Source organism: Polypterus senegalus, chromosome 6 (genome assembly GCF_016835505.1).
Source record: "Polypterus senegalus isolate Bchr_013 chromosome 6, ASM1683550v1, whole genome shotgun sequence".
Taxonomy (NCBI): domain Eukaryota; kingdom Metazoa; phylum Chordata; class Cladistia; order Polypteriformes; family Polypteridae; genus Polypterus; species Polypterus senegalus.
Window position 1 is genome coordinate 49,612,512 of NC_053159.1, and position 16,067 is coordinate 49,628,578.

The following is a 16,067-nucleotide window of genomic DNA, read 5'->3' on the forward strand; positions in this document are numbered from 1 at the left end:
AGCCCTAGGGACCCGTGGCCACCGCCAGGCGGCGCCCGGTGCCTAATTATCCCGGAGCCCGCACTTCCGCCACACCAGGAAGTGCCGGGGAAGACTTTGTGTGACGCCGGAGAGCTGCCAGGAAGGCAGCCGACACTTCCGCCACGCTGGGACGTGGCCAAGGAGCAGATGGCGGAAGCACCTGGGGCTCATCCGGGAGCCTTATTTAAGGGGCCGCCTCCCTCCAGTCGGTGGTGGAAGTCGGGAGGCAGAAGGACTGAGCTGGAGAGCGGACAGGAGGTGGCCAGGAAGAAAGGCACAGAGACTGTGGGCCCTGGACTTTGGGGGATTCGGTGCAAGAGGCACTGGGGTTCGTGAGTGCACGTGACTTTGTATATTTGATAATATTGTAAATAAACGGTGTGTGGGGAGCAAAATATGATGTCCGTCTGTCTGTGCCGGGGCCAGCGTTCACAATATATATATATATATATATATATATATATATATACATATATATATATATATATATATATATATATATATATATATATATATATATATATATGGAACCACCACCATATTTTACTGTAGGTAGCAGGTGTTTTTCTTGGAATGCTGTGTTCTTTTTCCTCCATGCATAACGCCCCTTGTTATTCCCAAATAACTCAATTTTAGTTTTATCAGTCCACAGCACCTTATTCCAAAATGAAGCTGGCTTGTCCAAATGTACTTGAGCATACCTCAAGCGGCTCTGTTTGTGCTGTGGGCGGAGAAAAGGCTTCCTCTGCATCAGTCTCGCATACAGCATCTCCTTGTGTAAAGTGCGCCAAATGGTTGAACGATGCACAATGACTCCATCTGCTGCAAGATGATGTTGTAGGTCTTTGGTGCTGATGTGTGGGTTGACTCTGACTGTTCTCACCATTCGTCGCTTCTGTCTATCCGAAATCTTTCTTGGTCTGCCACTTCGAGCCTTAACTTGAACTGTGCCAGTGGTCTTCCATTTCCTCAATATGTTCATAACTATGGAAACAGACAGCTTAAATCTCTGGGACAGATTTCTGTATCTTTCCCCTAAACCATGATGGTGAACAATCTTTGTCTTCAGGTCATTTGAGAATTGTTTTGTGACCCCCATGTTGCTACTCTTCAGAGAAAATTAAAGGAGGGAAACTTACAATTGACCCCCTTAAATACTCTTTCTCATTATAGGATTCACCTGTGTATGTAGGTCAGGGGTCACTGAGCTTACCAAGCCAATTTGAGTTCCAATAATTAGTTCTAAAAGTTTTGGAATCAATAAAATGACAATGGTGCCCAAATTTACGCACCTGCCTGATTTTGTTTGAACAATTATTGCACACTTTCTGTAAATCAAATAAACTTCATTTCACTTCTCAAATATCACTGTGTGTGTCTCCTATATGATATATTTAACTGACATTTTTTATCGTAACAACCAACGATTTATACAGGAAAATAATGACTATTAACAAGGTTTCCCAAACTTTTGCATCCCACTGTAATTGAAAGGTTTATGTGATTCATATTAGGGATTGTTCTTTGTCTGGCCTCCTCCTCTTAGACCATTTTGTCATTTGTATTTCCTCATACTAGAGGAATTATATCTGTCAGCTAGTGTTGGAAATTCTCCTGTACTGTTCTGGAGAGTGTTACTGGGAAGAAAGTTGCCTTGACTGTTCACTTCAGAGGGTTTCTACTGTGTCTCTCATTGAAAAAAAACAGGTGAAAACCGAGTGAGTGTGTTTAACATGAAATTAAGAGGATTTAATAATTTTGTTTAGATTGGAACTAAATGATTTTATATATATATATATATATATATATATATATATATAAAAATATGAATAATTTCCAACTGCACTGTGTGGTACAATGAAATGTAGGTCTGTAATTCTTTTTCTGCATGGAAAGGAACCTTTACCTCTACAGCTGCTTTTAAAATATGTAAGAGCAATTTGATCAAAGACCATGAAAAATTAAGTAAAAATTTCTCTGCTATTGACAATTTTTATATGTAAATTAAACTTTCAGCTCTTCTTTGACCTAGAGCTATATTCTAAGAAATTGTAAAAGGGAAGTTACTTAACCTTCATATCAGTCTAAAACTCCTTTTCTAGTTTATTTTGCAAAGGTATCAAGCTACAGGAAAAATCCATTATTAGCAATCTAATGTTAATAATAATTTTCCTATTAATATACTTTTAGTTGTAATAAAATGTTTGACTTTACCTAGTCAAATAGAATAGATATTGGAAAAATCTGTCTCATCCCATAAAAGCTAGCATGTAAATGTGAAGTTTCCGACACCTTGCTATACTTCTGATGTAACAGCGAAAAACACTTGTTTGCTTGCGTAATTTTCGTAACTGACAAACTCCCCTTTTTGTGAATTTGTTTTACTTTGAAGCTTAAAAACAAACTTACTTTGACTCTAGAATGTCTTGCATTGTGCATCCTTCTCAGTGCTTAAACCTTTGTGATTTCAGTAGCTGTAGAATTTTGAAAATATATAAGAAATGCAGTTACACTACATTATCTTCTTGATTCTATATAAAAACTGAAATTTTGGCAGGTTGGTACATATATCTAGGGCAGTAGGTATCCATTAAGAAAGAACATTTCAATATATCACTATTTAGGGGGTAAAACCATCCCACAATAGAAAAATTGCCTTGATTTGATTGAAATTTGGTGATGTTATAGAAAAAATGAAATTAGCTAAATTGTTGTTGTTGATATTTGTCGTTAATAATAGTCCAGCAAGTGGGACATTCTTTGGAACCACATTCCCAGTTTCACCAAGGCACTGACAGCAATCTCACAGACAAATGGGGTTGTGCTGATTTATGCAAATGTAGGCTGTCTGCAGAAGCAAAGTGAACGTAACAAAGTTCAGCAAAGCTCAAAGATACTTTTACCAAGTGCTTGCCAAGTGTTGTGGCTGTGAGCATAGTCAATTTTGTGTGACTAATCCATTATTTGCAATCTTATACAAATTCAGAAGTAGAGACTAGAATTTCCATCAACCAGCACACTGCTTTAGACCATTTCATCAACGTTCACAAATTTTATGTTAATGAAAACAACAACAAATGCTTGCTCTGCTGGCATAAAGGTTGTTGCCCTCTATTTCTCAAACGTATAGTCTGTACTTGATTGGTTGTTCAATGCTCGACTCATAAGAGCTTATACATTTTGTCAAAAACACATATTAATACTGATCAATGTAACTGGGATTGCATTAGCTGATTGAAGTCCAGTGTTCTGGCTCCAGCTAATCTGCCGGTGTAGCACTGTGCTGTAGCAAGATAGAATTCATTTTAAGATCCAGGATTATGTTATCTCTGTTTCTTGAAAAGATTCCATGTCAGATAAGAGTCAAAACCATGAGAGTAAACAAATCAGGCAATCAGAAATCAAAAGGCAAGACCTAAAAGTCAAAGACAGAACAAAGTCATAACCAAAAGAATCAGTACAGTGCTAGGGTCTATGTAAGAAAAGATATAAAAATAGATATTGAAATAGTTAGGTGAATCCACTGAGAGGTTCTGTGTGCGATGACTGGCAGATTTATATTTTGACATTATCACAGGTGACAATCAAAGTCCTGTGACAGGATCTAACACAATGCAACATGTTCATGATGACATATGAAGACACAACACAGCACTCTGTCATTAGTCTAGTTGAAGCCAGATGCAAAGTGTTTTTCAATTGCTACTTCATATATTTAAATCAGTGAAAGGCAACCTTTTTCGAGTTGTGACGCACTAAGTCCAAAAATTTTCTTTCGCGGCGCACCTGAGGGACTGCCCATAAATAAAGTCTTGACGACACAATCTATGGACAATCGCCAATAAAAACAGTTAATTTTACAAGTTTGAAAGACATTTTATTAATAAAGGAATCAAAGGATAAATCTTAAATTTAATTAATGTGAACGTTGAGATTGTTTTTCAGCACATATGAGATTGATGCGAGGATCAATTTTCGAAAGACAGACGCGCATTTCCTTGTCGATCATTTTAAGTCTCTCACGTTTCTTAGACTTCATTTCCGTAAGTGTTCTGTTATCTGTTTTTCCAACATAAAATATATTTTTTTAAACATTATCTTTTTAATCAACTAAAAGTTCAAAAACCCTAGCAATTTTAAATATTTTACAAAAGTTTTCACGGCGCATCGGTTGCCCGACAATGATTTAAATGATAAAGTTACCCAACACCTGTATTGCTTGTGTGAAATATTAATTGTTTCATAGTTACTCGCTCAAACAAGTGACCACAGTTAATTGATGATTAGACTCATTTGACTGAACACTTGTAGCCAGGTTGAGTTCAAACATCACCATAATTTGATCCTTACCATAAAAATGAAGTAGTCACCATAAGGTTTCTAGAAGGTTATTAGTTTGTTATTTTACTAAGCTAATTCTATTTTATTTTTATATAGATTAGTTTTAGTACAATTATGACATGGTTACAGACATATTATAGACTTTAGTTTTATGCTACAATCTAACTGAACTCTGCACCTAATGGGTTTGGAAATAATATTTGTGTAATCCTATAGATATAAACAACAAAAAAATAGATAATAATTATAAGCAATTTTGTAAAGAACAAACTGATGTTCTGCATGTAAATTATCAATCCATATTTAACCTGCACAAAGCAAACAACAAATGACTGAGGTAACCTAATACTGCAAAAAACATAAAGGAGTAGAATACTGTATTTCTACACTGCACAGTTTGGTTTCATATTGTCCTACCAAAGCATTTACTCAAATTTTCGGTCAAGAGAAGCAGAATAATTTTGAAGAATGGTATTTTTCATAGCCTTGTAGATAAGCCATTTTAAATTAACAATTCAGCTTGGGCTTCATTGTGTTTTTTGTTTTCAGATGAGTTTCTTCCCCAAGCTGTGGCCTTTTAAACATGATATTAAAGTTTGCTGTCCTGCGTTATGCTGACTTTGACTTGTATGCCTATTTCAATTGTTGGTGCTTTTCAACCTTTCTTTATCTTTGCCCAGAATAGGTCATAATAGTCTTTGAGGACATTGTAGGTGAACTTTAAGGTTTTTGGGGTTATAATCCTTAATCTGAGAAGTAATTGTCACAGGACTATTTTTCTCCTACTAGCTTCTATTGTCTCTCTATTAAAAAAAAAAATCCTGAAAAGCAAAAGCAAGGCGACAATACGTAATGTTCTCGGAAGTTCTCGGTAGACATTTAAAAGACCAGCGAGACAAAAGAGACTTGCGACAGAGCTTCTCGCAGGGACCATAAACATGAGACTTGGTGCCAAGAGATTGTCCCAGGGCCGTCTCGCGGGGATGTGGAACAAGAGATTCTTTAAAGACACGCCTTACTTACAAAAGATATCGTATAAGAGCACACCCATCACAAAACAGTCAGTTGCAGTAAAAGCACGTAGTGCACACAGATCCTGTGCTCTCAACACATATAAAGCGTATAAGGACAATACGGAGAATAGAGACCCAAAGGCATTGGAGAGAAAAAAAAGGCAGATAAGAGATTAGCAGTGTAATTCGAAAGGCTCAAACAAACGATGGCGCGATACACATGCAAAGAAAAGTACAGAATATGAAAGCAGTAAAATTAGAAAGTATGGCAGCGTCCCAGCCAGGCTGAGGCCTTTTTGGTTTTAAGTGACTGTTCGGTCCAGTTAAGGGAGGGCAGAGTACAGCACGGAAGACTGATAGCGGGGTATTGATTGATGCGGTAAGGTGGTGGGGCAAGACGCGGGGGATTAAGGATTGGAGAGGGTGCTAGAAAATTGTGTTTGGAGTTATGTAGTCAGCGATTGTTCAAGTAAAACTTTTGTGACACTTTATCATGTCATTTACACCAGTATCAAAGAAAAGGTTGCATTACCGCAAAACAAAAGGTGATTAACCATTAGAACCAGGTGTAACTAAAAAAATAGCTGGACAAATCGAGGTCAGAAATAAAAGGCTAAGAGTAGACAACAAAGTCTTTTCGCATTCGCATCATTCAATGCACAAAACGTGGATTTTCACAATAATAGACCATATGCTATGAGAATCTGTGGTACCGGATCAGTTAAAACAACAAGTTGAATTTCAAAGAATACACAATTCGGTCAGGTGTGTATTTATGATCACGGAGAAGCGATGCAAATTTTAACAGGCAAAAAGAAAGGTAATGTATATATTCCGCAAATAACATTACACACCAAAGGAGATTGTGATATGCCATTAGTATTAAAATGTTTACAGTTTACTGTGAGAATAGCTTTTGCTATGACAATCAATAAATCACAGGGACAAACATTAGAAAAAGTCGGATTATTTATTAGAGAAACAGAAACAATATTCACTCAAGGGCAGTTATACGTTGCGTTGTCACAATATGTCTCCAAAAAATATAGTTTTTAATTAAGCTTTTAAGTAAAAGTGCAAATAATGAAATTGAAACAATTCCAAAGAAAAAAAAATGTAATTGTATATTCGATTAACCAAACACAGGGGTTGGCGAGCGAAGCGAGCAAGGGGCGAAGCCCCCTAGTTTTTAATTATTATTGCCTTTGGAGCTAGATCCACACTAAGTGGCAAAGTGATGCTTGTTGGTCATGCCTTCACATATGAGTTGTGTTTTGTACACATGACAATAAATCTGAACTGAATTGCGACATTGCATTTGTTATTAAACCGTTAATTTTTGAATGAGCCAAGCCCACCTTCATGTCAATACTATATTCACAGTGGCAATCAGCTTTCAGCATCACACATTTCTGTGGTGTGTCATTAGCACACACAATAACACCATAGTAGAGAAATTAAAAGATTATGTGACAGAGCTAAACCACAGCCAAACATATCGAAGTACCATCAAATTTTATAGTGCTTATTGAGGAAATGATATTAAAAGAACACCTAAGCTTAATCTTTTTCTGTAAATAAAACATAGTAGGAATTTTTAATATCTTGATATAGTTCCAAGTTGTGATTCATAGAAAATGTAAATGAACTTTGAATTATTTTTGGCAATCGTCACTGCTGGTGCTGTTCCATCCTGCAGCAATCTCTGTGTATCTGCAATCGCTCCCATGTAGCAGGTACGATTTCTCCAATTTATGACTAACATGTGGAATACCAATAGGTTTCTCGATTTCATTCTTGTCTATAAGCTTCATCACACATAGTGAATGACTATGATTGATAGTGTGATATTTTTGTTCATTATTGAATAGTTGTTTGCAAAAAAAACACAGCAATTTATTTCTGGGCAGAACATTCAATGATTGCAAAAGCAGTGCTCGGAGATAATTTTACACAATGAAATGCGGAAACCACACCCCTGTGGCAGAAAGGTTGCCATGGAGGGAACGAGCAGTGAGATGAAGTGCACAGCTGGTCTTCTTTTAAAATGACTGAATCTTGCAGCATTGTTTGCTTTTTTTTTCTTCCTAAAACAACATGGATACGCTGTTTTACAGTATTTCTGCAATATCAAGATGTGCACCAAGTCCTTTTGCTTGAAGAATAGATGTATTGGGTATATTTTTAGGCTTGTGTTTTCACATTTGGAGTTGTGCTCTTTAAAACCCATTTTAGGAACAGAGAACAGGAATGACGTTTTTTAAATTTATAAAATGTGCTACACTTTAGAATACAATTTCATGTGGGCAATTTAATATATACAATGATTGTGAAGAGATAACTTTAACTTGTAAAATAGCACACTTTAAGAGAGAATGTTGGAGTTGCTTTTTCTAAATTGCTAACATAGTACCTGAAGCATTCTCTGCATGCCTATCATTACCAATTCATTTGTTGGGATATCAGTAACTCACTTTGTTTTGATTCCGTTTCACTTTCCAGTTATCGTCAGATTTTAGTGGGGGTTGGGAGTTTGCTGCATCCACCCCATGACGAAACACATCAGGATCCCAGATTAGGCCCCAAGTGCAGCCATGCAATGGGTGACGCTTTAGCACCTTCAAATGGAGTAGAACAGTGTGAGGTTTTTTTTTTACATTGGTTAATTAAGTGAATGTGGTGAATGATTTATTTAAGGATAGTGGCGCAAAGACAATTTCTGAATTCTTCCTTATACTGTTAGTTTGCTTTTTTCCCCATTTCTAGCAATATACAGTGTTGTATCTTGTTCCCACTGTAAAATATAATACTGTTGTAGACATGTTAGGATTTTTCCATTTGAACAGGATGATGACATTTAATTTTTATTTAAAATTTATTGGACAAACAGAAAGCTACAATATTGCAATATTCTGCTTTTACTGTCATAAAGCTCTTCATGACAGCAGCCTATGATTCCTTTGCTGACATATGCTTTTCTTGTCTGTTTCTGTTTGCTTTGTGTTTTATAAATATCTGCTTTGTCCAGTTGGAGTGGCAAATATGCTGCATAAGCTGTGTAAGTCCCTTGACGGAGACACATTGACATTTTCTCACAGCAAGTTGCCTTTATGTCATTTACTGTTGCTTACATGGCATATAAGCACTTTGATGGTACAGTTTCTTTTTCTTTTCTTTGTCAGTATTTGTCCCACAAGTCAATTACTGAACCATGGACTCTGCTGTTCTCATTCCTCTTCAGTCTGCTTTGAACAGATTTATCTGTCTTCTTTTTGAGCCAGAGAAGAGTTTGCTTGTTTAAACCACATGCAGTACAGAAATGAGATGTGTAGAGAAAATGTAAAATGGTCCCTTAAGGCTCCTTCTAAATTCACTTTGTTGCACATCTTCCTGCCGCAATTCCACTATCTAGGAAGAAAAAAAGGAAAAAATGGGCAGAAAACTTTAGTGATCAAAACAAAAAGAAAGGAGTAATGGGTGGAGTAATAGATTGAGCAAAAGCCCCTTAGAAACAACAACAAGCCAGAATCATGTCAGTAAATTGCATGGAATGTTCAGTTCAGTGTGATTTTGAAGTGGGCACAGACTATTTTATATTGTAGACTATTCCTGCCCAGAAAAATATACGAATACACACACTCTAAAATAGGTTACAAACAATAAAACAAACATTAGAAAAGAAAATAGCATTAGGTTTAACAGTTACTGTTAAGTTAACCTTGAAACCATTATCAGCTGTCTAGGCAGAGGAAGGCAGGAAACTTGTTTGTCTGTGGCTGAGATCCTGGTTATTCAGTTTTGTCTAAAATGGCCTGTTTGAGATAAGAGGGCCAAAGGCTGCCTGGCTCACTCAATTCCATCAGAGGAGCATTCAGATGTTAATAATTGTAATAGAAAACAATAGGGTGTGTTTTCCACTCTCACTTTATTGAAGTTAATTTAATAAATGGTGCCTTTATCCCATATGCACTTTCTCCTGTCTTTCTGTTTGTAATCAGAATATTCTGTCAAGTTCTTGGTTATGTAAAAGATCTTATGCTTTCACCTTTAATTTTTCCCTTATTTTGAAGTATTTTCTGGATGTTTCATCCAGTGTTCCTAGGCCAAGCTAAATGGTTTTATTTAAATGCAAGCAGATTTATGTCTAAATACAGCTTAAAAATAGCATAGATGTCCACATCACCATTTAAAGAACTGTGATAGCCTGGGTTGCTTACAGCAGGCATACTCCTCCTTAAACCCGACACATTTATAGCCATAGACTGAGATGGATTATGGCAATGATGAAACAACAACAGTTGATGGTACAAATGTGCAAAGTGCATTTATTAAAAACAAAGGAAACCAATGTTTACTGTGCTGTGCAGTTTAAAGTTATCACTAAATAATAATTAAAACTGTGCTCAAGTGAGAGGGATTAAAAAAAGAAACAAATACTGTTCTAAATAAATACTTTAAAATACAAAACAGTGGAGAGATAAAACCTTGTTTTGTTCTTTCATACTAACACTTCTTGTCTCAATCAGGACTTTGGGAGTCAACTATGCAGCCCGTCACATCCCTTTGTCCACCCCACAAATCTGAACCGTGGCTGCCAACAGCCTCCTGGGCAGCTTGCCCTTCAACGAATGTTGCTGCACTATGGTGCAACTTGTCACATCCCGATCCAAAAAATGGTTCTGAGCTGTACCACTACAACAACCACAGTCCCCATTTACTGAATGTTGCCATGCCTTCTAACTCCTTCCTGCAGCTGACTCCTCTGGCCTCCCCTTATCTCACCCAATGTACAGCTCAGTAGATGAAATTACAGCCCCTTTGGAGTCTCTGCAGCACTTAGTCTGGCTCCTTAAAAAGCAATATTCAGCTAAGCCGATTCTACCTCTTCCATCTTCCTGTCTAACACTAGCAATCGAACCTAATTTCTGTTTCCTCTCTCAAACCTTCTTGGGCCTATTTTTATATTTTTTGTGGGTGCAGGTGCACTAAGTGATCTGCAGAGCTCCAATGACGGATGGCTGAGGTAATCGGTTTGATTGTACCTAATCAAACAATTCCCCCTTCAAGACTCTGCGACTGCTCGTTGCTCCCACCCACATCCACAACATCTGAGTTGTGCTATTTTAAAAACTACCTGCACTTGCATTAATCTGCTCAGACCACACATGCTTAATGACAAGCATGAATCACAGTGATGTTCAAATCATTTATTATATTTGCTATACACTACTAAATGTATTCAACAAAGCTGTTTTTTTGTATTTACTCAAACTAACTTAACATTACATCTATAATAGTAATAATAAGTAGCAAGCTAACATTCTTACAAAGTTCCTTGACTATGTCAGCAAAAACAAATTCATATGTGTTTGAGAAAGACAAATAACATTGTTTATTTTCACTTTGATTTGCAAGTTAATAATTTATGTTCATCTTTAACGCCTGACAAAATTCTTAATAAAGGAAACCAAAGCGGACAAGTTTGTATAATAGTTCATGCAATACACTATGGAAGAAAATCAACGTATAGATTTCAAATTTAATAGATCTTATTTCCAATAATTAGTAATTGCTTTGATAACTTAGGCTTTTATTTATAATGTCACAGTTTATCCTTCAAGTTAGATTTATTATCTTGATTAAAAAAGTTTGCTTAGCTGACTTGCACACATTATCTGAGAAAAAAAAATCAGCAGTATTATTTTTAACAGTTAAATTGGTGATTCACTCGGCTACAGATAGTAAGGTTATTCATCATATGTAATTTGCTATCTTGCTGCGGAAATTAACTGTGGTGAAAGTGAAGAAGTATGTGGCCTTATTATCCTATTCCTTTTTTTTGAGAAACCCTTTTTTCTTAAGAGTTTTAATATTTAAAAATGACATTTTTTAGATTTTTATTATAGTCAGATTATTCCTTACCAATGGATTTTTTGTTTAGCTAAGTACACTATTTAAATTCATGCTAATCTTAAAACATTCTAAGTTCTGATTTATTTTAAAACAATTCAATTGCATTCATTTCTCAGTTATGAAAATTGACAAAAAGTACTTTTATACAGTATTTATTGTAAAGATTAATCCTCATTACATTTTCCATAAATATTAGTTTAAACTTGAGTTTAATGTTAGATTTTAGGGTTATTGTATAAGTTCAGCCCAGCTAACTTAATATGAATTCAATTTGTAAATAATTTGTTGAAAGATAGAAAGAGAAATTTGCTTTGGTGTCCTGACACAGTGATTGGCCAGTGCTGCCTAATGGATTCTGGATCATGGTTTCCTTCCTGTTGTTTTCCCAATCACTGTGTGGGTTTTTCACCAGATACTCCAGTTTTCCTTCCATATACTAAGGATTTGCATGTAGATTTAATTAGCAGTTATGTATTTGTTGCATTTGCGTATGGGCTTGTCTGTACCTGTCTGTGTATGTGCATAAGCTGACACTGCAATAGGCTAGAGCCCTATGCACAGTTGGTTCCTACCTTGAATGTCTTGGAATAGGCTGCAGTCGACATTGACTCTCTGTTGGATTTCCTACTTTTGAGAATTTGCAACACTCAAGTGAGTTCCAATCTTCATGTGTAAAACGGATAAATGACTGACTGGTTTCTTTATTGTTGTTGGTTATTGATCAAGTCAATATGGGCATATCTCAGTAATTATTGGAGAAAGGGCAAATATGCTATACAGCATAAGATAAAATAATATCACTCATATTTAAGTAAACCTTGTTTTTCAAAACTGTCATTATAGTAGAGTGGAACTAGCCAAAGCCACATGTGATATCATTCACTGCATTGTCATCTCATATTGTTTAATAACTTTTAAGTTTGTGTTGCAGCTCGACTTGTACCATGTATGTCTGTACAGGGCGGAGCTGTGTGGTGTTAAAACTCGTGAGGACAGTGATTTCCCGCTTGAAGACAAAGATGTTGAGGCGGACTGACACACCAACATAAGCAGCTGTTTAAAGGTCTTTGAAAGGACCATTTATTGTCTTGTTAAGAAAGGACCATGATCAGCTGTTAACCTCGAGAAACATGTCTCATACTGATTGTCTTCAAGAAGGATTGATGCCCTCATGAGTCTTCACACTGCCTTCCTTCCTTTGCCAGCCTGATACCCTTATTATTGCACCTCTTTTTAAGCTTCACATATTTCAAGGCCATGATGAACTTGCTTTTACAAAAATATAGGAGCTATGAAATACTAAACGGACATAGAAGACATGAGTGAACAAGAATTGGGCAAGGAGCTGGTATCTAGCTGATATTCTATGTGACTGATAGTAACATGTTATACAGTACAGTGTTCTTTTTTCGTAGTAAACAGAGAAAGTACACATTAACATCCTTCTATATAAAAGCGGTCGGGATTGTCCTTCCGTCCCGTGAGTGCTACGCAGGCGCGGAGTTTCACACGCCCCCGTCCATTTTGCAATGCACGATGGGATTTGTAGTTTCGTTTTTCCAGGTAAAAGATGATTTTCTACTCCAGACTGTGCGATATCTTCTTCTTCTTTCTTACTATATAAAAGCGGTTGGATTGTCCTTCTGTCCCGTGAGTGGAAAGCGTAGCGGTATTCCGCTTATCACAGACTTACTACTTGCAGCTTGCGGTACGAAGCGACATGATGTGAGCAGAGTTCTGGTGCTCCCATCGTTCCCTTGCTTTTGTGCGCAATGCGCTGGAAATATAGACAAAATTATGTCTCTGGAAATAATTAATGTTGATGGAGTACAAATGCCTCACCGCATAGTAAATATCAGGGGGGTTCAAAAGGGCGACCTCAATATAGAAAAAAAGTTTAAATTTCATCACAAAAATAACAGAAACTACGAGTATTAAAGTAATACCGCTCCAATGCAATGTAACCAAATTAATGAGTTTGTATAAAATATCAAAGTGATCTACATATTGAATTGCCTTAAGAAGTGGTCAACTTAAAAGTCGGTCGCCTTAAAAGGCGGGTCAGCCTAGTATAATAATAAATAGTACATACATTTATATCTGTAACATATCTGTTTATCATAGCTGTTAAATACATATATTTATTATATGTTAGATATGTACTGTACCCTTCCTTATACTGCAGGCACCGCAATTGGTTGTATTTGGAATGTAAGTTGTGGGTTAAGGCTGAAATAAAGATAAGACACCAGATGCGGACCACAGACTTGAATACGATCGGACGTTACTAGATAAGTTGCAAGTCCTATACTGCCACCCAATATATTTAATGCTGGTTTCTGTGTGCTAGATAAGCTCCACGTGGCTAATTTGCATATGTAATTAGCTATGTGCTTTAGGCACCCTATACAATGCAAGCCTTAAAGGATTCCTCCCGCTCTCCCTCTCCACAAAGGAAATGGTGTGAAATAATAAAACCAAAAGATTTATTGCAATTTACAAGGTGCTTTTTTCTGCACAGATATACTTGAAACTAAAAATACAAGCTTGCTGCTCTAGAGCCATGACTTCAAACAGTGGAATGAGCCAGTTCCATGCCTATGCTTCATGTCTCTGTGAGTGCAATGATACATGTTTTATTTACTTATTTCTAGTTCATGATTGCTTGTTGTATTTTGTTTGTGGCATTTGTTCCCTGTGCGTCCTTTGTTGTTTGAAGCACAGTGGTTAGCACTGCTACCTCACAGCTCATGTCACATATTTCACTACAATAATCGGTCCAGAATAGTTGGTAGACTTTTCTCTAGCCAACAAGGACACTAAAAGACCACTGCATCATTATGATCCATTCAAAACTAGTTCAGTTCCTTCTTCTCCGTTGACTTCAATGCATTTCTCTGTGTCATTCCCGTGATTTCTACAAACTCACTGCAACGTGAACTTCCGCAGTGTTCCTGATGTTTATTCTGAAGGAATTAACACAATTTAATTTTAAAACTACAGTTTGTAAAAAGATGTCTCTTTTCATTTTAAAAAGTCATACTTAATGATAACAAGTTTAGGTATCAATTTTAGATGGGGTGCCAATCCATCAAAGTAAAGTCAAAAATTTGAAAATAGGAACTTAAACATAATACAGATACTTTCTGCTATGTAAGTACTACTTATTTATTTATAGCTTATAACTACACAACACCCTTACTTGGGACAGTTGACTTACAATTTTCAGTTTCTCCCTTGACTTGAAATTCTGCCACTATATCTTTAGCGGTGCACATGAGAAGTATACAAAGGTTAAGGCAGACTTGTCATGTGCTGCCTGTATAGACATCAACAACAACAGCAGCTTTTATTTATATAGTGCTGTCCAATACAATGTATATATAATCCAAGATGTTTCACAAATAATAGTTTGTGGAAACAAAGGATAAACAATAATCAAATAAACTAATTATGCCAAGGGTCAGATGGTCAGTAGGGGAGGATAAAAACTCCAGTACAAAAAAAAATCTCTGGTATTCCATGACCTAAAGCCCATCTAAGCCACACTTTACAATTAGTCATATATGTAAGATACAAAAAAGAAAGAATTAAAAAAAAAAAAAGCCAGTTCAGACATCATCAGGGACAGGACCTCAGTGATGTTCTTCATTCTTTTATCATCAGAATCTGGTCCAGCAACACAGGATATGGAGAAGAGAAAACCGAAGACAAATAATTTGATTAGTCACAAATTTAACAGAAAGTTAGATTAAAAAAGCAAGTTTTAAGATATGATTTAAAGAACTCTTATCATGCCAGCCTGAGTTATTAGAACATTAGAACACTCTAAACGAGAGCAGGCCATTCAGCCCAACAAAGCTCACCAGTCTATTATATTCTTATATATATTTATATGAAATATATATTTATATATTTTATGTTTTATTTTACTAGTTATTTCTTCCAAAAAAACATCATGTCGAGTTTTGATAGTCCCTAATGTTTTACTGTCTACCACACTACTTGGTCGCTTATTCCAAGTGTCTGTCGTTCTTTGTGTAAAGAAAAACTTCCTAAAGTTTGTACAAAATTTACCCTTAATAGGTTTCCAACTGTGTCCCTGTGTTCTTGATGAACTCATTTTAAAATAACAGTCTCGATCCACTGTACTAATTCCCTTCATAATTTTAAACACTTCAATCATGTCACCTCTTAATCTTCTTTTACTTAAACCGTAAAGGCTCAGCTCTTTTTGTCTTTATTCAACCCCTTTAACCCTGGAATCAGCCTAGTCGTTCTTCTCTGGACCTTTTCTAGAGCTGCTATGTCCTTTTTGTAAGATGATCTTTAAAGGGAGATCATTTCATTAAACTAAAAGCAGTCTCACTAGTTCTTTTACTCTCAGGATAGCAAGCAAAGCAGAATTTGAGGATCTAAGGTTATGATTGGGAATTTAAGGGGACGAACATTCCAAATATTGATACTGGTGCAATGTTGTCTCCACGTCTTTGACAAATGAGTTAGCGGTGGACTTCTGGAATGCCATGGATTCTCTAAGATCAGGCACCATTGTTGTAAGAAGGCAGCAGTGGTATAGACTTATGAATATATGCAGGTCTTACTAATGATATGACTGTAAAGACATTTTTTCTCTCAAGGATTAATAAAGTACTGTATATCCAATTAAAATGAGGTGGGAAATATAGCCCTGCTCTATAAAAAAAAGGGAGTGGAGTGGAGTATTCTCATGTGTCTTAGAGTCCTATAATTTTTGCAGCAACCTGTTGGATGCAGGGA

At 36.3% G+C, this 16,067-nt stretch overlaps 1 protein-coding gene across 2 annotated transcripts in view; it reads left to right on the forward strand.

The window, feature by feature from the left end:
- Nucleotides 1-16,067, forward strand: part of nphp4 (nephronophthisis 4) — a 720,990-nt gene that overhangs the window by 533,363 nt on the left and 171,560 nt on the right. The window lies entirely within an intron of this gene.